The sequence below is a fragment of the Rhinatrema bivittatum genome, chromosome 1 (assembly GCF_901001135.1).
Source record: "Rhinatrema bivittatum chromosome 1, aRhiBiv1.1, whole genome shotgun sequence".
Classification (NCBI taxonomy): domain Eukaryota; kingdom Metazoa; phylum Chordata; class Amphibia; order Gymnophiona; family Rhinatrematidae; genus Rhinatrema; species Rhinatrema bivittatum.
Genome location: NC_042615.1, coordinates 151,513,951 through 151,537,079, shown reverse-complemented (window position 1 = coordinate 151,537,079; position 23,129 = coordinate 151,513,951).

Below are 23,129 nucleotides of genomic sequence, written 5' to 3'. Positions count from 1 at the left end.
GCTGGCTGCCCTCTTATCTATTGATGTTACCAAGGTTACCACTGAGGTGATGGTTGGGGGGATGGGAAATGGAACTGGAAACTAACGAACACCAACAGAAAATGAAACAAAGTGTTCACACTTCCCAGGTCAGTAAAGGTCACTTAGGAATGAATATGTATGTATGTATTCCTATTGGCTGGCTGTGCTCTTATCTATTGATGTTACCAATATGGTTGGGGGGATGTGAAATGGAAACAGTTGGAAGCTTGACAAAAAAAGTAATGTAATGATCAGCACTCACGTGACTAGAACTTGTTTGTTTATTATTTTTGTTAGCAGGCACCTGAAATGCTAGTGCATGTTGAATTTGCCAATCACTGTGCATTTTAGAAAGGTGGTCCTGGCTGGAACTGTACACAGTTCAAATATATGTAATTGATTGTTGGTAAGTGTATTTTTTAAGTAGCCACACTGGCACCAGTATGTTTACTTTTCCTCCTACTTAACTCACTAGCTCAGCTTTGTAAGAAGGGCTTCTCTGCTTGTGTGTTGTTTTTGTTTGGTGTGAGGAGAGCAGAAACATCAGATCTTTATTCAATCTACTACAGTCATCTCTTACAGTGCCCTATCCCTATTAATACCAGGAGTGTTGTGATCTTCCTGCACACAGTGCCCTAACCCTGATACCAGTCTGAGACAGCTCCCTCCCTGCATTACTAGTGAGAGGCTTGCTTCACAGACAGGGGGGAGCTGCCTGTCCCTCACTCCTGACTTCCCCCATGTCCCAGCTAGTGAATGGTGTGTGGGTGAGGGGGGGGGGTGGATGGTGAAGTCTGAGACAGCTCCCTCCCTGCATTACTAGTGAGAGGCTGGCTTCACAGACAGGGGGGAGCTGCCTGACCCTCACTCCTGACTTCCCCCATGTCCCAGCTAGTGAATGGTGTGTGGGTCAGGGGGGGGGGGGAGGATGGTGAAGTCTGAGACAGCTCCCTCCCTGCATTACTAGTGAGAGGCTGGCTTCACAGACAGGGGGGAGCTGCCTGACCCTCACTCCTCCGGGGTATTGTGATCTTCCTGCACACAGTGCCCTATCCCTTATACCAGGGGTGTTGTGATCTTCCTGCATGCAGTGCCCTATCCCTATTAATACCAGGAGTGTTGTGATCTTCCTGCATGCAGTGCCCTATCCCTATTAATACCAGGAGTGTTGTGATCTTCCTGCACGCAGTGCCCTATCCCTGATATCGGGATGTGTGCAAGAAGATCACAACACCCCCGGTATCAGGAATAGGGCACTGTGTGCAGGAAGATCACAACACCCCCAGTATCAGGAATAGGGCACTGTGTGCAGGAAGATCACAACACCCCTGGTATTAGGGATAGGGCACTGTGTGCAGGAAGATCACAACACTCCTGGTATTAATAGGGATAGGGCACTGTGTGCAGGAAGATCACAATACCCCTGGTATCAGGGTTAGGGCACAAGTTCTAGTCACATTGACTGATCACATTACTTGTTTTGTCAAGCTACCAACTGTTTCCATTTCCCATCCCCCATATACTGTCAGTAGGAAACTTGGTAACATGAATAAATAAGAGGGCAGCCAATAGGAATACATATTCATTCCTAAACTGACCTTAACTGACCTGAAAAGTGTCAAATTGTATCATTTTCAGTTAGTGCGCACTAACTCCCGTTAGTGCGCACTAACTCGAGTTAGTGCGCACTAATCGGAAAAAACGATTTTTAACGATTTTTTAACTAAAAAATCGTGCCTAAGACGATTTTCTTGCCCTGCCACACGATTTCTATCGTTAAGACGATATGGAAAACGATTCACATCCCTAGAAGGAATTAGATTAAGAAAACGCTTTTTAAGGAAATGCGTAACAGGCAACTATAAACATTTGTTTGCAAGTCATTGCTAGTTGGGGAGAGTCTCATACTGGAAAGGTTTGAGAGAACAGCCAAGTTTTCAGTTTCTTTCTGAAGGACAGAAGACATTGTTCCTGGCGTAGATCTGGTGGTAGTGTGTTCCATAGCTGTGGTCCGCCGGATGACAGTGTTCATTTTTGAAAGGAATTGTGGATAAAGGATTTGTGTGGAGGTGCCTGGAGAGTTCCTTTGTATGCAGATCTTATCGGTCTGTTGGAATTATGGAATTCAAGCGGGATGGTGAGTTGTAGTGAGGATTGATTGTAGATGGATTTGTGGATAATGGTCAGGGTCTTGAACAGTATTCTATAATGGATAGGGAGCCAATGTAGGTTTTTTAGTATTGGTGTGATGTGGTCCTTGTGACGTGAATTAGTGAGGATCCTGGCTGCTGCATTTTGCAGCATCTGTAGGGGTTTAGTTGTGGAGGAAGGGAGGCCGAGCAGTAGCGCATTGCAGTAGTCAATCTTTGAGAACAGAATGGCTTGAAGGACTGAGCGGAAGTCCTGAAAGTGGAGGAGCGGTCTTAACTGTTTTAGAACATGTAGCTTATAAAAGCATTCTTTTGTGGTGGTGTTGATGACTTTTTTGAGGTTCATTCTGTTGTCCAGAATAGCACCAAGGTCTCTCACCTGACTGGTTGTAGGTAAGGATAGGTTGCCGGCGAGGGGGTTATTGTCATTAGGACAGATGACAAGGAGTTCTGTTTTGGAAGTATTAAGAACTAGATTGAGACTAGAGAGTAGAAGGTTGATGGAGTGAAGGCAGTTGTTCCAAAAGTTTAGGGTGTTATGGAAGGGGTCCTTGATGGGAATTAATATCTGAACATCGTCAGCGTAAACGAAGTGCGTGAGGTTGAGATTTTCTAGTAGCTGGCATAGGGGTCGCAGATAAATATTAAACAGAGTTGGAGATAAAGAGGAACCCTGGGGAACACCTTGATTGGATTGGACGGGGTGGGATTCTTTATCATTTATCCTGACTTTGTAGTGTCTGTTATTGAGGAATGATTTGAACCAGATGAGCGCCGATCCTGTGATGCCAATTTCTGCCAGACTATTGATGAGTAAAGAATGATTGACAGTGTCAAACGCTGCTGAAATGTCTAAAAGGGCCAGGAGGTAGGACTCGCCTTTGTCAAGACCTGTCAAGATTTTGTCAGTTAATGAGAGGAGGAGTGATTCCGTGTTTAAGCGCTTCCGGAAGCCGAATTGAGAGGGGTAAAGAATATTGTGTGAGTCAAAGTAATCTATGAGTCGGTTGTTGACAAGTTTTTCCATTATCTTGGTGATAAAAGGTAAATTGGCAATAGGGCGGAAGTTGGCCGGGTTGGCTGGATCCAAGTTAGGTTTTTTTAGTAGGGGTTTTAGTGAGGCTGTTTTTAAAGAGTCCGGGACCGATCCTTGCATGAGGGAGAAATTTATGATGTCAGCCAGGTGTTTGGCTATGGTGTTGGGGATGGTAAGTAAAAGTTTGGTAGGTATTTGTTCTGATGGATGTGATGAAGGCTTCATTTTCTTGATTATGGATTCGATCTCCAGGGAGGAAGTGTGTTCGAGAGAATCTAAGGTTGGTTTAATGGTATCTGGGGATTGGTTAGGAAGAGGTGGAGGCTGGGTGTTTGATGAGGTCATGGTTGAGAGTAGGTTCTTGATTTTGTTGTCGAAGAATAAGGCCAATTCTGTAGCTTTGTTTTGGGCTGCTTCTTCTGGGATGATAGGAGGAACCGGGGTGGTGAGGGATGCTACATATGAAAAGAGAGTTTTGGGGTCGTACATATAGCTGTGAATTTTTTTGGCATAGAAATCTCTTTTGGTACGTAGAATGGTGCTCCTATAGAGGTTCATAGCGGTTTTATAAGTGGCCTGGGCTGCTGGTGAGGGGTCCTTGCGCCAGCGTAATTCTTTATGTTGCAGGTCTTGTTTAAGCTTTTTCAGTTCTATGGTGAACCAAGGTTTTTTGTTGGGGCCGGGCTGGGTTGATTTCTTTCGATACCAAGGGGCAGATTTTATTTGCTACTGAGCAAGTGATGTTTAGCCATGAATTCATAGCAGAGTCAGCATTGGAGAGGTCCAGATTAGTTAGGTCATTGGAGAGGCTGGTGGAGAGGGCATCCATGGAACAGGGTTTTCTGAACTGAATAATAGATTTAGGGGAGGAGGGAGTCTGTTTTTTTCTTATTGCTACTTCAGAGGAGATCAGTGAATGATCAGACCAAGGGATGGGGGTACAGGTAGGGGGGGGGGGGGTGAGTGAGATGGATTCATTTATGAATATGAGGTCTAGAGTGTGACCTGCTTTGTGCGTGGGTTTGTTTATGATTTGTTGAAATCCCATGGCGTGTAAAGAGGATAGGAGGGCTTCACAGTTGCTTGAGGGCGAAGGGGCATCCACATGGAGGTTGAAATCTCCTAAAATGATGGCTGGGGAGTCTGTGTTGATGTGTTTGGCTATGATCTCTATGAGAGTGGAAGAATCAGCTTCTAGGAGCCCGGGGGGAGCGTATAATAGACATATTTGTAACTGATTGGATTTGGATTTGAATAATCCAATCTCTAATTTGGTCGTCGATTTAAAGGTTTGGTGTAGCAGTCTGAGTTCCTTTTTTGCAGCTAGCAAAATTCCTCCCCCTCTTTTCTTAAGTCTAGGTAGAGAGAAGACGTCGTAGAGTTGAATTGGTAGTTGGTTAATTAAAGCTGTATCTGTTGTTTGTAGCCATGTTTCGGTTATTGCACAAATATCCGGTTGGGAGTCCAGGAGGTGGTCGTTGAGCAAGTGTGATTTTTTTGATAGGGATTGGGAGTTGAGTAGAGTTAGGGAGATTAAAGAGAGACTCAGGAATTGGGTTAAAGGGGAGATCATGATGGGGATCAGTGATCTCTTTGAGCGTTGAAAATTGAGTATGGGTCGAGTATGGGTCGAGTCGAACTGTCGTTCGAGTGGAGACTATCTGTACAGACAGGCAGTTACACATATACGGCACCATTAATGAATGGAACCGATAGAATATTAAGAACAACCTGCTCCTATTAAGACATATGCGTACTGCGGATGAATTTTTTGAAATTCCTTTTGATTTCAACTTTGAATACTGAATTGAGCGGATTGTGAACCAAAATGTGCGCGCGTCAAATGAGCGGGCGCCGGACACTGCCGCACTTTATTTTACCCGTCGGTACTATATCTGACTGAAAGATGTGCTGCTCTGTTAAGCTCAGATGCCCTTTCAGAAGGGTAGCCACTTTATCTGCGTGGCCTCTGCTCTCCTCCCTCTCCTGAACAAGGATCCAGAGGAGATAGCCACACACTGTAGGAGCAAACAAATTAGGAAAACATGTCGTAGGATCCTGAAACAAAGTTCCAACATGTACAACCCAACCCCAAATTAGTCCCCAGAAAATACATCTGTCTTAAAGCAGTCTCCAGAAAAAAAAAAAGCAGCTCAAATGCCATCTCTAATGAAAACCCAAGCAGTAAAACCATCAGCAAAATGCATACAGACCTGTTATCAGTAGTATGATTGGAGGAAAGAGACAACAAACCAAGCACCAGATCTAGAAAGACAAAGTTTGCTTTGATTTACCTACATAAATAGCAGGTGCAAATGTCTATTTTTATTTATTTATTTATTTGTACATTTTTATATACCGAAGTATTGGCAGGGGCCTTCACTCCGGTTTACAGTTATAACAACGCTATACATTGAAGTTAGATGAACAGCTTTAACAGAGTTAAAGTTATAAAGAATATATACAAACACCTATTAAAGGTCTAAGTATGTCAGAACTGTTGGAAACATGGACATACTTTAACATATTTACAAATATATCAGATATAAACAAGGGTAAGTAAAAACTCATGGGAGCAATACAGACAGTGGGTTAGGGATACATTATCAAGTGATATGAAGGTTAAGATGATCAGGTAGTGAGTTGATTGGATAGGTACTGGGTAGGGGGATGAGCTGAGGGGAAGAAGAGAGGTTGGGTCTAGAGGGAGAGATTAAGGAGGAGAGGGGGGGAAATGAGGTATTAAGGGCATGAGAAGGAGTAGGGATGTAGGTAATTGTCAGAGTCTATGGGTAATTGGGCTAATGTCAGCACTCTGACTGTGTTAAAATTGCATAGTATACAAATAAGTCTGAGCCAGACTCAGCCACCCCATCAAAACTCCGCTTGATGCACTTACTGTTGTGCACTGAGACATGGTTGGTTTTGAAAATATACACGCATGCTCATTTACAACATTGCGCATAGATGACATTTTTATACCCCTATAATGGCCTCTGAAAATTGCCCCCCCTAAGGACTATGACAAGCTTCCATGTAAAATGTATCTTTCTAACTGAATTTTCCACATATTTTCCTTCTTCTGTCATACTCCTCTGGCTCCCACCACAGATGTTATGCCCTGGTGACACAAGTATCCTAACCAGCACCTAGGCAGTTGGAAACTCTCTTAACAGATTTACACTCTATCCTAATCTATGGTTGGCAGGAATTGCTGCAGTAATCAATCATCTTTCTTCCCTATCTAAATTTGAGCAAATCGCTGATACACCATGATAGAGCCCCGTCAATTCCATGGATCAAGAAATTTAAACCTGAGTCTTCTGGGCTGCAGTCCAGAGTGCTAAAGCCTGAGTCATCAGGCTGGCTCTTATTATTGCGATTGCTTGTTTATTGTCATTCACATTTCCTCTTCATTTTAAAATGTGACAGTGAAGAGAGCTCAAATGAAACAGGGAAGATGGGTTACTGTCTCATGATGTCTAGTTTTTCTTTTTAGTCCATAAATTTGTTCATGGTTATGAAACCCCCCATCTCCAGGTGGCTGCTACCCACCGATGGGGCAGAAATTCATTTATTAGTCCCTTTGAGGCTTGATTGCTGCAGCTGAGTCCTTTGTTGGGTGAGGGGTGTGGGGGAAGAGCTACCCTCCTAGGCCTGGAGTGTAAGGGATGACTTCTTTGACTCTTGTTCCCTGGGAGAGACCTTTTTTCTCTCTGTTTTCCCTGTGCATGCGGTAAGTGACCATATTCACACTGGAGACCTGCTTTAAGTGTCCAAAATAAAGTCTTTACTGAAGGTGACTCAAAGTAAGCGAATGGTGCAAATAACAGAATCCTCAGCACCACAAGTGAGCTCTGTTATAGTCTTTTCCCTCTGTCTGTGCATAGATCTCAGGTACCAGGGTCAGAGAAGCATCCACCCTCCAGGGCTTGGAAAAGTGAAGCTCCCAGATGGGCAGAATATCCCTTGGTTGGGACAGAAAACCTCTCCAAATCTGGTAAAACTTGAAAAAACAGTCTTTGCACAAAGAGTCCCAAATCCTGGAGGAGGGGGGAGATTCCTAATGGGTGCACTCAAAGGTCTCTCTTTGGTATTAGTCACAGTTTCTTCAATATCCCTTGATCTTAATTTGCCTTTTTCTCCAAATCCCTGATGAAACATGTAGATCTTGATGCTCCTTGCAATAGGCTGGAAGACAGGTAGAAAAATCTTCCTCCCAGATCTTGAACAAAAATTCTGATTCCCAAAATTGAGGCGAAACATCAGAAGGTCCTGACTTGGTGTCGCCACCAATTCCCTGTCCTCATTGAGGTGGCTGGGGACAGATCTTCCCTAACTTGGTTCTCCTGGGGAGATGGTTCTCCATGACCACCCTCCAGGCAGCATTCAGGGGTCTCACCAGGCTTCTTACAAATAAAGTATCCATCAAAACCCCCCAAATAACCCGGGATACAGTCCCTACCCACCAGGGATAGGCGAGGCAGATCCCTGACCTGTCTCACATTCTCCAAGTAGGGTTTGCCTGAATCCTAATGAGCAGGCATCAGAAATCTAACTCGGGAAAAACGACACCACCCCCAGGAATTTGAGAGTTACTTATAAAACCCACAGAGGGGGATGGCCATCTGAGCAACATTAAAGGGAGGGGCTGCAAACTGAATGGCACCTCCCTTCACCATTCTGTACTATACTATCCCTAGCTAAAGGAGTTTACCTATGGTACTAATTGTAATGAGCCCGGGGGAGGGGGGGGGGCGTTACAATTATGACTACATTCATTATGGAAATTTCTGTGTATTACATCGTTAAACAGCAAACATGTTCTTTCCCTGGCAAAAACTAGGCAAGCAGTGAAGTCAGCTGATAACCGCAGACTCTAGCCAGTGGTGATGCAACTTTCAAAATAACTGATGTCACTCGATGGCCGGGCAACATTAAGAATGCTAGATTATATTATGAAGTGCTCTGATCTACCTGGGATTTCAGTTGAACAGGCCAGTTTTCCTTTAGGAAATAGCATGAAGAAAGTAGAAATCTGCCTTCAATATCTTATCTGTGGCAAAAATTTGAATACACGAGTGAGTGAACGAATGAACGGTTCAAAATATTTTTCAGTTGGGGAGAAGCAGAGAGACACACTACTGGGGGAGGGGGTAGATACACAGATTTGATGATTTTGTGAAGTTATTTTTCCTATAAGAAACTATGCAATAAGTTGATGGGGAACCTACCATGAACCAGTATGAGAAAGCAAATGAGCAAACTCACTGAAAAAGCAATAAAACTGAACAGCCACCTTTAATATACAGCTAATATGAATTTGTCAACTAAGACAAGATATATTATTTTATCGAAATTTGTGTTTATATGTAAATGAGTTATTGATCATGGGGGTCAATATTCAAAAGGGTTTTGAATTTCTGACCTCTCTCTGCTTAAATTTTAACTGGCATTACCCACTTAAAATTTAAATGGATAAAAAAGGGAGTTCCAGGGGCGCAGGCCTTGAATTTCTCTGGCTAGCACTGATATTCAGCATTAGCCAGATAATCCCTGGGGGTCCAGCAAGGGTCCGAAAGCTGGAATTGAGTCACGTGGGAGAGTAGCAGGTTTAATTTTAGCAATGATTTGATTAATTTCCAGCTTTGATACTCTGTTGAATGTAAACCATTTGAGTCTTCAGATAATTTTGTTGGAGAACAGATAGGGAATTGGTTTTTCAACTTATCGATTTTGTCTTAGAATGTGGTGGCATATTAATTGCAAGAGGCCTTTGTAAAGTTGTAGTTTTTCAAGATGGAAGATGTCAGGTTTTTCATTAAATGTTTAACAATCTCAAAGAGCAGTTTAGAATTAAATATAACCCCATGAATCTGTTTAGCATAGTAATCTTTTTTGCTTTATTGGTTAGTATATGGTATTTTATTAAGTTATTTTTTACAAATTATTAATAAACTTCCACCTTTTCATTTAGATTTAGGAAAGTGAAATACCTCACAGTTAAGGTGGAAAATTTGGTTTAGCAGTACATTATCTTTGTCAGTTAGCCAGGTTTCAGAGATGCAAAAAATAATGGGCTATAAATCTTCTAGCAGGTCATTAATAACAAGTTTGGGTCTTTTTTACATAGACTGAACATTTAATAGGAGCAATGTAAACATTAAGCAGGAAGAGATAGATGAGTTAGTACTTATCAGTGGGAAAACCAAGTTTGTGATCTGATAAATATGTAAGTTGTAAAGCTTTTATTCAGAAATACAGGTATGTGATGTATGTTATCCACTGGAATTCCACATATATGATGCTGCAGAGGTTAGTGGAGCAGATGATGTTCCTTCATGATCTGTCTCTGGAAACCAACATAAATGTGGCTCACACCCTGGGCCAATATGATTGGGTAGTGATGAGGCAGCTGTTACAAATCCTGAAGCACTTCAAGGATGCCATAGAGGATCTCAGTTATGCTGCACCTGGATGGGATCGTCCCTATAGTAAATATTCTAGAGAACAACTCAGATGGCTTCTGTGAGCAAGAGGGAACTGAAACAGCAATGTTGATCTCTAATAGAATGATCCTGTTTCTATTGCAGACATGGCAAGGTGTAAAACCATGCAGTTTAATTAAATCCCAGTATTTTTGGCCTCCAGAATGCATATATCTATAGATATATAAGTTTTTTGATGAATAGCAACTATAATAAAAAGGAATATTCAGGAGATATTTAGGGTGGTCAAAAAATTATTCAGCAGGATATCAAAGGCAAGTTTATGTCTGGAAGGTCATAGTAGTAATAATAATTAGTAAATGATAAATAGTAGTAGTCAAGGTCATTTGCCTCAACCATACATCTTCCATTATATTATATGAGTGTGATTCACATTTTCCCCCTCTTACAGCAAAATCAGCAAACTCTGTATAGCTAAAACAAGTCATGCTGTTTTACTTTATCTTATGTAGCATAGCAAACAGTGAAGTCAAATGAAAAATTCACAGACAAAAATATATCTTTTTCTTGTTTCATCTGAATCAACAGTACTCAGCTATAAATTGTGCAACTGGGCTGTTCATACTACCTTTGCTTGCTCTTACCCTAACATATATTATAAGAGGGAACATTAACAAAATGTTCAACTCTCTAGAAGTCACTGCTGCACTTTCTTATGGCAATGCTGCTTTAAATAAAACACATTCTCTGCAGCAGACTGCAGTGCTAACTTTTTTAACATCATATGGCCAGATTTTATACGCCAGAATACAGATGTAGGGGCAGGATCAATATTACAATTTCTATATAAGATATGTATTAACACCTCAAAATGTAGCAAAACACATTTAATTACCAAATTGTACATTTAAATCAAATCTAAACAATATAAGTACACCCCATAAGAATTCAAAGCTTTTATTGTTGGTTGCTGTTATCAATATTGTAAAAAATATATGTATCTTTTGGATCCTTACAATTATTATTATGATAGTATATTAGTATAATTTATGTGTACAATTATATAATGAAGAAATAATAAAAGCATTGTATTCTTATGGGGTGTATTTATATTGTTTAGATGTGATTTACATGTACAATTTGGTAATTAATTGTGTTTTGCTACATTAGAACATAAGAACATGCCATACTGGGTCATACCAAGGGTCCATCAAGCCCAGCATCCTGTTTCCAACAGTGGCCAATCCAGGCCATAAGAACCTGGCAATTACCCAAACACTAAGTCTATTCCATGTTACTGTTGCTAGTAATAGCAGTGGCTATTCTCTAAGTCAACTTAATTAATAGCAGGTAATGGACTTCTCCTCCAAGAACTTATCCAATCCTTTTTTAAACACAGCTACACTAACTGCACTAACCACATCCCCTGGCAACAAATTCCAGAGTTTAATTGTGCGTTGAGTGAAAAAGAACTTTCTCCGATTAGTTTTAAATGTGCCACATGCTAACTTCATGGAGTGCCCCCTAGTCTTTCTATTATCCACTAGTCTATCTATTATTCACATCTACCCGTTCTAGACCTCTCATGAAGAAGTGAATAAACCAATAACAAGTACCCGACCCTTAATATTAATTCATTCACTCCCTCAATTGGGCCAGAACTTTGGGATGCTGCCTTCTGTGGTTCCCCCTACCCCCATCAAGATGATACTAATAGAAGGAACCACCGAAAGCAGGATTTTTTAAATTGAGTCCTTGAGATGTTAATACATATCTTATATAAAAATTGTAATATTGATCCTGCCCCTACATATAAGAACATAAGAACATAAGAAAATGCCATACTGGGTCAGACCAAGGGTCCATCAAGCCCAGCATCCTGCTTCCAACAGTGGCCAATCCAGGCCACAAGAACCTGGCAAGTACCCAAAAACTAAGTCTATTCCATGTAACCATTGCTAATGGCAGTGGCTATTCTCTAAGTGAACTTAATAGCAAGTAATGGACTTCTCCTCCAAGAACTTATCCAATCCTTTTTTAAACACAGCTATACTAACTGCACGAACCACATTCTCTGGCAACATATTCCAGAGTTTAATTGTGCGTTGAGTAAAAAAGAACCCTCTCCGATTAGTTTTAAATGTGCCCCATGCTAACTTCATGGAGTGCCCCCTAGTCTTTCTACTATCCGAAAGAGTAAATAACCGATTCACTTCTACCCGTTCTAGACCTCTCATGATTTTAAACACCTCTATCATATCCCCCCTCAGTCGTCTCTTCTCCAAGCTGAAAAGTCCTAACCTCTTTAGTCTTTCCTCATAGGGGAGTTGTTCCATTCCCCTTATCATTTTGGTAGCCCTTCTCTGTACCTTCTCCATCGCAATTATATCTTTTTTGAGATGTGGCGACCAGAATTGTACACAGTATTTAAGGTGCGGTCTCACCATGGAGTGATACAGAGGCATTATGACATTTTCCGTTTTATTCATCATTCCTTTTCTAATAATTCCCAACATTGTTTGCTTTTTTGACTGCCGCAGCACACTGCACCGACGATTTCAATGTGTTATCCACTATGACACCTAGATCTCTTTCTTGGGTTGTAGCACCTAATATGGAACCCAACATTGTGTAATTATAGCATGGGTTATTTTTCCCTATATGCATCACCTTGCACTTATCCACATTAAATTTCATCTGCCATTTGGATGCCCAATTTTCTAGTCTCACAAGGTCTTCCTGCAATTTATCACAATCTGCTTGTGATTTAACTACTCTGAACAATTTTGTGTCATCTGCAAATTTGATTATCTCACTCGTCGTATTTCTTTCCAGATCATTTATAAATATATTGAACAGTAAGGGTCCCAATACAGATCCCTGAGGCACTCCACTGTCCATTCCCTTCCACTGAGAAAATTGCCCATTCAATCCTACTCTCTGTTTCCTGTCTTTTAGGCAGTTTGCAATCCACGAAAGGACATCGCCACCTATCCCATGACTTTTTACTTTTCCTAGAAGCCTCTCATGAGGAACTTTGTCAAACGCCTTCTGAAAATCCAAGTATACTATATCTACTGGTTCACCTTTATCCACATGTTTATTAACTCCTTCAAAAAAGTGAAGCAGATCTGTGAGGCAAGACTTGCCCTGGGTAAAGCCATGCTGACTTTGTTCCATTAAACCATGTCTTTCTATATGTTCTGTGAGTTGTGACTTATGGTAGGGGATGTGATTTACTCTCTCTATTGTGTACCTGAAACAGATTTTATATGCTACACAAACATCTTAACATTCTTGCTGTGCATATATCTGCTATCATTCACTATGTTACTATGTTTAGTTTATTTTATTTATTTTAAAATTTATAAACCCACTCATCTTCAATACTGGGTAGCAGCATTGTTAATGTGCCTATCTGTCATGCTGCCTAATATGTATCAGCATGGGAGTTTTGGTGCCTCTACGTTGTTAGTTTGTTGCTTATACCGAGGTATTAGTTTTGTCCCCAGGAAAAAAAAGCGTGAAATAAGAAAAAACAGTAAAAGTTTCTTCTCCTCTACATGTTTTATGGTTCTTTGTTTTGTTCTACCTCTCTGTCTTATATCCAATTTCTTTATTTGTTATACTGGAGTGTTTTGTCCAAAAAAAACCCCTTAAACCTAGCTTCATCATTCGGCTATATATTATAGTAGAATGATGAGCTGTGCAAACAAAGAGTGGGGGGCGAAATTGTGCAGCTGGCCACATCACAGTGGTACATTTTTGCCTGCCATAGTTGCGGCCGGGCTGCACAGTTTTGCACTCATAGCACCACAGGAAAAGGTGCAGCTATTTCCCTTGGTACTGCTGGTGATAATATAGAAAACATTATTACCCATAGTGCTGCCAGGAAATAACTCTGCCTAAACCCTGCCCACACTCCTCCCCTTCCCCTAATTTGCATTGGACTGTGAGAGAGACCCTTTATCCAGCACTCTTTTTGGCGTCATATTCAAATTGATTTTTGCCATGAAAAATGAAGATGGAAAAAATATTTAATTCTACTGAAGCAATTGGGGCAATTTTCCAAAAGTTTTTATGCAGACCTGTATGCAGCATAATCAGGGAATTTGGTTACTATGCAGGAGTACATTTCATAGTCTGGACTCCTGATATTACCTCCACAACAAATGCAAGCTTTAAATGCTCCCATTGGTCTGGTAGAAATCCATAATATAATTCAACAAGATAAATTATATAAGGCCCCAGGTCTCGATGGATTTTCCGGGAAGTTTAATAAGCTTTTACTAGATCATATATGCATCTTTTTGGGCTATATGTTTGAAAAACTAGTTAATAATGGACAGTTTTTGAATGGAGCCAATAAAGCCATTATTACTGTTTTACCAAAATCAGGCCATAACTCAGTGAGAATGGATTCATATAGGCCCATATCATTACTAAAATTTGAAGTTAAATTATTGGCTAAAATTATGGCAGATAGACTTTTCAAAGTACTTCCAGATCAAGTGGGTTTTGTTAGAGGAAGACAGGCAGTTTTAAATGTATGCAAAATTATAATTTTTATAGAGCAATCTCAATGACATAAACTAGACTCTATACTGGTAAGTTTTGATGCTGAGAAAGCCTTTGACAGTATAAACTTGTCCTTTATGTTCGAGGCTCTAAAGTGCTATGATATAGATGGACAATTCCTCAAAATGGTCCAGGTTTTCCATAGTGACCCAATTGCAGTATTAATGGTAAATGAGAATATGTCTGAGATATGCCTATAAAGGAGAATACACCAAGGTTGTCCTCTCTTACCTTTACTTTTCTTGCTATCCATAGAACCTTTACTTAAGAGACTTAAATGCTTTGCAGAAATACCAATGGGAGATAATTGCTGAAGAGGTTTTAATTCAGGGGTCCCCAAACTAAGCCTGTGGACACAATTTTTATGGCCCACTAAATTCCAGGATATTCACTCATACTTTTGTGGCCCAGGGAAGCTTTATGCTTCCTACTTATTGCTGGTCTGGCCATGTGCTAACAATTCTCCTCTCTCCCTCCCCTCCCAGCCATTTTACCAATGCATTTGTGAAAAGGCACTGGTAGGAAAAGGAGGAGAGGGAAGGGTGTACATCTAGGAGGTTTCCTGCCCTGCCCAGTGATGCAGCTCCTCCTCTCCTCCCCTCCCCCCCCCCCAGGCCAGCTCACTGGTGATGTCATGAAGAGGAGCCGGTGGAGAAGGGGGGGGGGGAAGGGGAGTTGGATTAATACAGCCACTCTTAGCATATCCCTTCCTTTTCACAATGAGGCTGCTCGTCTGCTTCAGCAGCCTCTTCATTTCCACTGTGGAAGGCCAGGATCATCTTCACCCCTGCAGCCAGGGTCCTCATGGGAAGCGCAGGAGCCTCTTTAGTGCCCCAGAGCCTTTTCACCCCTGGGAGGGGGTTGGGGGGGGCTCCCTCAGAGCCAAGGTAGGACAGGCCAAAGATTAGCCTGTTTGGGAGAGAAGGGGCATGGGTGATGGGGTGAAAGAGGGTACTGGGTAGAGTGAGTACTGCCAGAAGAAATAAATAAATAAATAAATAAAAACCACTAAAAGATTTTATTTCCCTTGTTGATACTTGCTGCTGCCCAATATCTCCTTCTCTTTTCTCCTGCCTATGGCCAGCAGTGATGGTAAGGAGAAGCATGATTGTGAACGTGGTGAGTAACTTCTCTAAGGAATGCTCACAATGTTAGGGAGCAGCTGGGAGGACGGCAGCAAAAGAGAAAAATAATGCTGGGTATAAGGTGGAAGGAGAAGGATGCAAGGATGCTGCGGCTGCTGCTGGGCATAGGTGCTGCAGCAGAGAGAACACGGATAAATGCCAAAAGGAGACTTGTTTTATTTTAAGAATTTCTTTCTAGTGTCTGCCTTCATCCCTGGCCAGTAACTCTCTTTCTGAGAGGACGATACTGCTAAGAGGAACTCTTTTTGAATGATGCGGCAGATGTTAAGTATAACTAAATGTGTATAATAGCAAGGTGTTTATTTGATTGTTTGTTATTCCCAATTTGTAAACTCTGAGACTCTCATCACCCAGCAAAACTCGAACAGCAAGGGGGATCCTCCACCCCCGCTCAGCTAACTCCAACTCCAGGGAGAACCCAACCCTCCCCCACCCCTTCCCCCTTTGCCAGTCACTTAGTAAACTCTTTGGCCCTCTGAGAAGTTTCAAAGTGTCCAATCTGGTCCTCATGCTGAAAGGTTTGGGGACGCCAGTTTAATTCATGTTGCTATCCAATTAATTTGCTTCCACTAATGCTCCACGAGTTCAAAAGTTATGGGGAGTTGGCAGGCCTGAAACTGAATTTAGATAAACCAGAAGCATACCTTGAGATCTTGTTGAATTAGAAAAAAATTAATATAATGGCATTGATGAAAATTACATAAAGGTCCTTATTGAATTGGGTTTCCTTTCTTCTGTTATTGATGGGTAAAATACAACAATTTAAAATGATGATATGGCCTAAATGGATTTATGTTTTTAATTTACTAACTGTTTATTTGTTCAGAACAATATTTCTAACTAGGTAAAATACTATGGGGCTTTATTTGGAAAAAGAAGAAGCCCTGCTTAGCTTTGAAACAACTAATGAAAACTTGGACTAAAAGAGGTTTAGGTTAAGCCAATTTAAAATTGCATAATCCTGCAGCCAATTTACACCATCTGTGTGATTGAATAATGCATACTAATTATTCTATACCAATAGACTCTGCCCCATCCTCCTTAATCAGACTAGTAAATCTAGAATATGCTTTCCATACAGTGAAGCTACTTATAAGTTTCAAATCTTGTAATTAGTGCAGCCGTTACTGAAAACATGGAGATGGATTTGTAGACAGATGCAACTTAACTATACAGTTTTCTACTTTGTAAAGGAAATAAAGATTTTATCCCAGGTTTGCATGGAGGATTTTGACAAATGATATAACAACTTTACGATATAGATCAGAAGGATATGTTTTCAGTATCTCTAGGTGAGGCAATGCATTTTTTCCTTAGATAATTTTTCCATTATCACACAGCAATGGAAAACTAACATAATTATTTGACATAGAAGTACCAAATAGACATATTTGAGTTAAAAGGCATGATAGAACTGGAAACAGAGTTAGACTTTACGGAAGCAAGATGTTGCGCTTCCCGGCCGCGTTCGCTTCACGGCCGGGCCTGCTCACCTTTCCCGACCGTCCACTCACTCACGACTCCTCCGGGTTTCCTGCGGCAGCCCTCCGGAATTTATCGGGCAGTCTGGCCCCTCTTGATGATGTCACAGGGGTCAGACTACCAGCGGTGGTGGAACAAATGTGCACCCAGGCTCTGGAAAGGAGCCCCGTCTCAGTCCTGCGGTTGTTCCTCTCTCCTCAGAGGTGACTCACGACTCCTCCCCAATATAATTCTTTAAAAGCATTGAAAGAAAATATATCTATTATTTTCAAACAAGTCAATAAGGGTGGTGCTGTAGTATTACATGACAGACAAGTTTATGAACAAACGGTCTTAACACATTTATCCAATGACACGAGCTATCAGATTCTTACTTTAGATCCTAGTCCTACATTGTATCAGCTTAGTCAAAATGTGGTTGAGGAAGGACGCATTTTAGGCTTTCTTTCAACCAAGGAAAGCGTTTTTCTTGTAAAGAAATCATATCGTATTTCCACGATCTATATGGTTCCTAAAATAGATAAAGATCTCCTACATCCTCCCAGTCGGCCTATTGTTACCACCATTGGTTCTCTGTTAGAACCTTTATTGATATTTGTCAATACATTTTTACAGCCATTTATTCCATTGATGCAATCATATGTTAAAGACACCACACATATGTTAATGAAACCTTCTTTGATTTCTAATGTAAACCACACTTTGTTAGTCACCCTTGATATCAGGGTGCTTTATACAAGCATTCCTCAGGTTCAAGCACTTAAAATTATTGAACAGGTTTTAGATTCCAGAATGCGTCCTCATCGTGTGCCCACTTCTTTTCCTGTTACTTTGGCTACTTTTGCATTATGTCATAACTACTTCATTTTCAATCACAAGATTTATAAACAAGTCTATGGTACTGCCATAGGTGCCACGATGGCCCCTAGCCTGGCGAATCTATATTTGGCCAATTTTGAGGAACAGAAGTTATATATAGCATTTTGGTTCAACCAAGTATCACATTGGTCTAGATATATAGATAATATTTTTTTCTATAGCATGGTGATGCAAGTTATTTTAAACAATTTTTTGATCTGGTTGAATACCTTGGACATTAATTTACATTTTTCTATGCAGTATCATGAATGAGAAATTAATTTTTTGGACATTCTAATTAAGAAAGAAAATAACGTTCTTATTACTACTATTTACAGAAAGTCTACTGACAAGAACACATTGCTACACTTTTCCAGCTTTCATCCCTATCACCTCAAGAAGAACTTACCTGTGGGCCAATTTTTATGGCTGCGCCGTTTATGTTCAACTAAATTAGAATTTGAACGCCAAGCAGAGGTTTTGTTCAGAAGACTGTTACAGTAATCAAACAAGCACACAAACGGGCTAGTAACGCAGAATGTCAGTGGCTCCTCTTGGTTAGTTCAGACACTACATCTTATTTTCCACTTGTATGTACTCTACATTTTTCTACCAAAGTCAAATACATTGTTGATTTAATTAGGCAATATTGGCACATTTTGAAAGTTCATCATGTTTTCAAAAAACCACCATTAATTGCATATAGTAGAGGAAAAATTCTACGTGACATATTAGTACAATCTTTTTTCACAGATTCTCTTCTGACAGACTCTCTTGTCCCGGTTGGACACTGGTCATGTACAAAATGTTCAATGTGTACATCCACTATCTCGGGGCCGTCATGGATTGATCACAATGAGGTCTGCTATAATACCTACAATTCTGACTTCTACCATAGAAAATATTATTTTCATTAATTAGTTAGAGACACTGGTGTTGGAGTAATTGATAACAAGTGTTACATGAATAGTTAAAATATCATCTGCCATTTTACAAAGTTCACAATTATTTGTTGGAAATTCTCAAAATTATGGTCAAACACACATTTCTGTTTGATTAATTTATTTCATAGTTCACATATTTGCAAAACCCTGCTTATGAGTATTTTGCCAGCAAGTCAAGGATAAATTTTCTAGTCACTGGAGAGTGTCTAATTGTCTTTTGTAGCAAAGAATCAGCATAGGATTTCAGATGAGTACTTTGGAGCAACAAAGAAAGCTGTTTGTAGAAAGAATCCATTTAGAGCAAAATGCCTGGGAAAAAATACTGAAACAAAGCACTGCAAGCTACAAAAATTCATAATACTCATGTGCCATAGAGAAAGATAATTACATTCTATTCTATAATACAGTGGAACGCATCACCCAGGCTGCACCTTCTGAACCAGTAAATAATGAATCTGAGCTGTAATATTTTCAACAGCTCTCAAATAAAAGTAGCTTCAGTTTTAACGCCTGATACTACCTACAATCCAATCAAATTTAACTTCTATGGTCAAGTGGGAATTTTAATTTTGGGGTATTATGAACTTAGCAGTGAGACTTCTGTTAGCCTTTCAGCTCTGCCTCATGCCAATAAATGTTCATCTGCAGTATATAACCTTATAATATCACTGTGAAGAAGGGGGCCACTCAGCTTCAGATGAGATCCCACCTGGAAAAGTGCCCAGATACCCTTGAGGAAATTCTGACCATAGCACATGCTCACCCACTATCAGGCCATCTCAAGATCCATGCTTCAGTGGACCAATTGAAATAGAGGTTTTATTGGCTGTGATTATAAAGGACATGAGGCACTTCTGGGTCTCATATTCTCCCTGTCAGCTGATGTCCAAGCAATCCCCATGAAGCCCCATTAGTACCTATCCCAATTTTAGATGCATTCATGGCCCACATAGAAGTTCACATTATAGGGCCTTTAGAAACAAGCCACTGAGGGTATCAGTATATTTTGGTTTTACTGGATAATGCCACCCAGTATCGATTGATTCAACAAGAACAGAAATGGATCTATAGACTTCACACAGTTGCTCCCTTGGGTCTCAATAAGGAAATCAAGTGGATGGTTTTAAAGTGATGGGCTCTTTAATTCTTTTTTTAAAAAAAGCACATTACGTATGCGTGATCACGTGGAAAGTTTAAAAGTCCCATTAGTTACACGTCCCACAGCTCAGCATCTTTAATGTTTGGCGCTTTGATATACTCTAATCAGAAACTGATTGGTACCTGGAGTAAGTTCTTTTTTGCCATGAATTTTATCTTAAAGTGCATGATGAGATGTTAAATATTTGTTGTTATCTTTGCAGAAAATTATGGGAGCAAAAACACAACGTTGAAAATTGCTGTTTAGCCCCTGAAGCAGCTATAGCGAAACATGGTATCATGTTGGGCTTGATAAGATCATGATCTTCTAAAACAAAAGGGAAGTAATTTAATTTCTTCACTTTCTTCACGTTATGGTGCAAATTTATCTGAAAAATAAGGACCGATGATTAAATGAGACCCCTGTTAGTCTGTTGATGGAACATAGTTCATGTTCTAAAAGACAAAAAGAAGGGGCAGTATGATGGTCCCAAATATATGTTAAAATTATGGCAATATGTATTAAATTATATTGAGATTATCTTATTTTGCTATTTATAAGGCTCTGATTTGTGTGATTTTATACCCAGTATCGCTGGGCAGTCTTTCTCTGGCCCATGTCACTGAGTGTAATAGCCATGGAACTCATAAAGACCTTTTGCCAGGATGGATTTTTCCAAGAAGTTTATCTAGTTTATCATCCACAGATGGATGATTTGGTTGAGCATTTCAATCAAATGTTCAAGACTCTGCTTAGGAGATGCTTACGTCCTGATGTCTGGGATTGGGATCAACTAGTCACCTTTCTCCTCTTTGTGGTCCATGAGGTGCCACAAACTTCTACTGGTTTTTTCCCTTTCAAGTTCCTGTTTGGCCGACAAACCAGGAGCTTTTTGGAGATTATCAAGAAAAATTGGAAGGGGGACACAAGAGAACACCTAGATGTGTTGTCATAACTGATAGGTCTAAAGATCAGGATGGAGGAGGCAGTAAAATTGGCCTCAGAGAATTTAAAACAAGTTCAAGAGAGGCAGTGTATCTATTATGATCAAAGGGCATGTAAAAGACAGCTTGAGGTCCACCACTAATAAACTGTGGACCTTCTCAGAGAAGAGGCTAGAAGATAGTGAATTGGAGCCCCAGGACACAGAAATAGAGGTAGGGCAGAGGTTAAGTAACACATGTTTGCATGGCATATGCAAAAAAGCTAAGCTCCCTCCCAGAAACTCCAGGTGCAGGATATGTTACCCTGAACGAGGGATGTGTTCTCGCCATATCTAGGCCAAACCCAATTAGTGTCACACCATATAGTCACTACCCCAGGGAAAAAGGTGAGGCAGCAACCATATAGGTTGCTGGAGGCAAAGAGGCAAGAGGTATACAGACAGATACAGGAGTAGTGCTAATTCAGGAGTCCTGTAGTTCTTGATCATCCCATTGTTTTAGGGCCCAAACTGATAGAATCTTGCTGTTCTGGACTGATTTTAGACAGGTAAATTCCATCTTCCAATTTGATGGATATCTGATGCTCCATGTAGACAAACTGGTTGAAAGGTTGGAGGAGACTCACTTTCTCACCATACTAAATGTCTCTAAAAGATATTGGCAAATTCCCTTGGAACCATCCTCAAAAGTAAAAATGGCCTTTACTACATTCCAGGGTCTAGATTAGTTTACCCAAATGTCCTTTGGCCTTCATGGTGCTGCTGTGAGCTGTCAATGCTTTGTCAACAACAGGCCCCATTATGCCTACATCACAGCCTATCTATATGACATCATTATATACATTCCCCAGACTGGGAATCCCATTTGCCCAAGGTCAAGGCTGTGCTAAAATCATTGTGGATCCTGGGACTGACAGCTAACCCTAAGAAATGTGTTACTTCATGGCGGGAGGTTCAGTAATCGGGACACATAGTGAATTGAGGATTCATTCGACTCATTCTATACAAAGTAGTCAGTACAAAGATCTTGCCCCTCCCAGTGAATAAAACACAATTATAGGCTTTCACTGGCTATTATTACTGATGTTTACTCCACTTTGCAGAAGTGGCAAGCCCCCTTACTGTGCTATTAAGGAAGGGCATCCCAAACCAAGTCTAATAGGGTGAGTTAGAACAAGCTGTCTTCTTGGTTCTTAAGGAAGCATTGTCTAAGGAGACTGTGTTGAAGGTGTTGAATTTCTTCACACCCTGCAGATCGATGGTTCTGTGCTTTCCCAGACTTATCAAGGTGAGGAACACCTGGTCCTGTAACTAAGCTGGAAACTATGAAACCACAAGTAACTCTACACCACCATTGAAAAGGAGTGCCTCAGAGACGGTTCTATAATGAGGCAGGGTGAGGCAGCCGCTTCAGGGGGCACAATTTTGAGGCAGCAAAAAATATCCCTCTCAGAATGCAGCTGTGGTGTCTGCCTCACCCTGCCTGCCCTTGCCTTGGTTCAGGCCGGTGGCAGCCAAAGAACGGGAAGTGGCCCGCCACTGGAGCTCGGGCAGCAGTGGCCGAAGAGCGGGAACAGGCCCTATGTAAGAGAGAGGCAGCATGTATGTGTGTGTGTGTGTGTATGCTTGGGTGAGGCAGCTTGAGTGTGTGTGTGAGAGATTGCGAGCCTAGGGGGGTGAGAGAGCATGTGTGAGGGTGCTTGGGGGCAATGTGAGAGAGAGCATATGTGAGGGTGCTTTTGTGTGGGTGCCAGAGGGAGCCTATGGGGGGCGGAGAGGGAGGGGGGTGCCATCTCATCCTTTGCTTCAGGCAGCAGATTGCCTTGAGCCACCCCTGGAGTGCCTGGCAGTAAAATGAGCTATAGAAACCTTAGAATATTACCCATTAGGCAGACAGTTTGTATTATTAACAGACCATGCCCCCTTGAAATTCCTAAATCAAATGAAACATGACTTCCTACTTCATTTATTTGTCCCTACAGCCTTACAAGTTTCAGGTAAGGGCCACCCGAATGTGGACTTCCTATCCAGGCAAACCATAGAGCAGGGTGTATCAGACCTAAACAAGTTGGAAGTGACTAAAAGAGGATATATGGAAAATGGTCTCCTACCTCCAGCCTTGATCAAATCCTAACTGGAAAGGGACCCATCTATCCCTGAGGCTCTAGAAAACCCCCAAGTAAGATGGAGATGAGAGAGGAGTGTTGCCCTAGAAATGTTGAGAGGGAGCTGGGGCCACCGAACCCTGAATATTGAGGTTTTTAGGCAACATAAATTCCTTTGTTTTTCAGAGTAAACTCCAGAGCAAAGCAGATTGTCAGTAAGACTACATTTCCTAGGGAGCTTAGAGAAGACTGGGACCAATGGGACTCTGAGGGTAGAGTC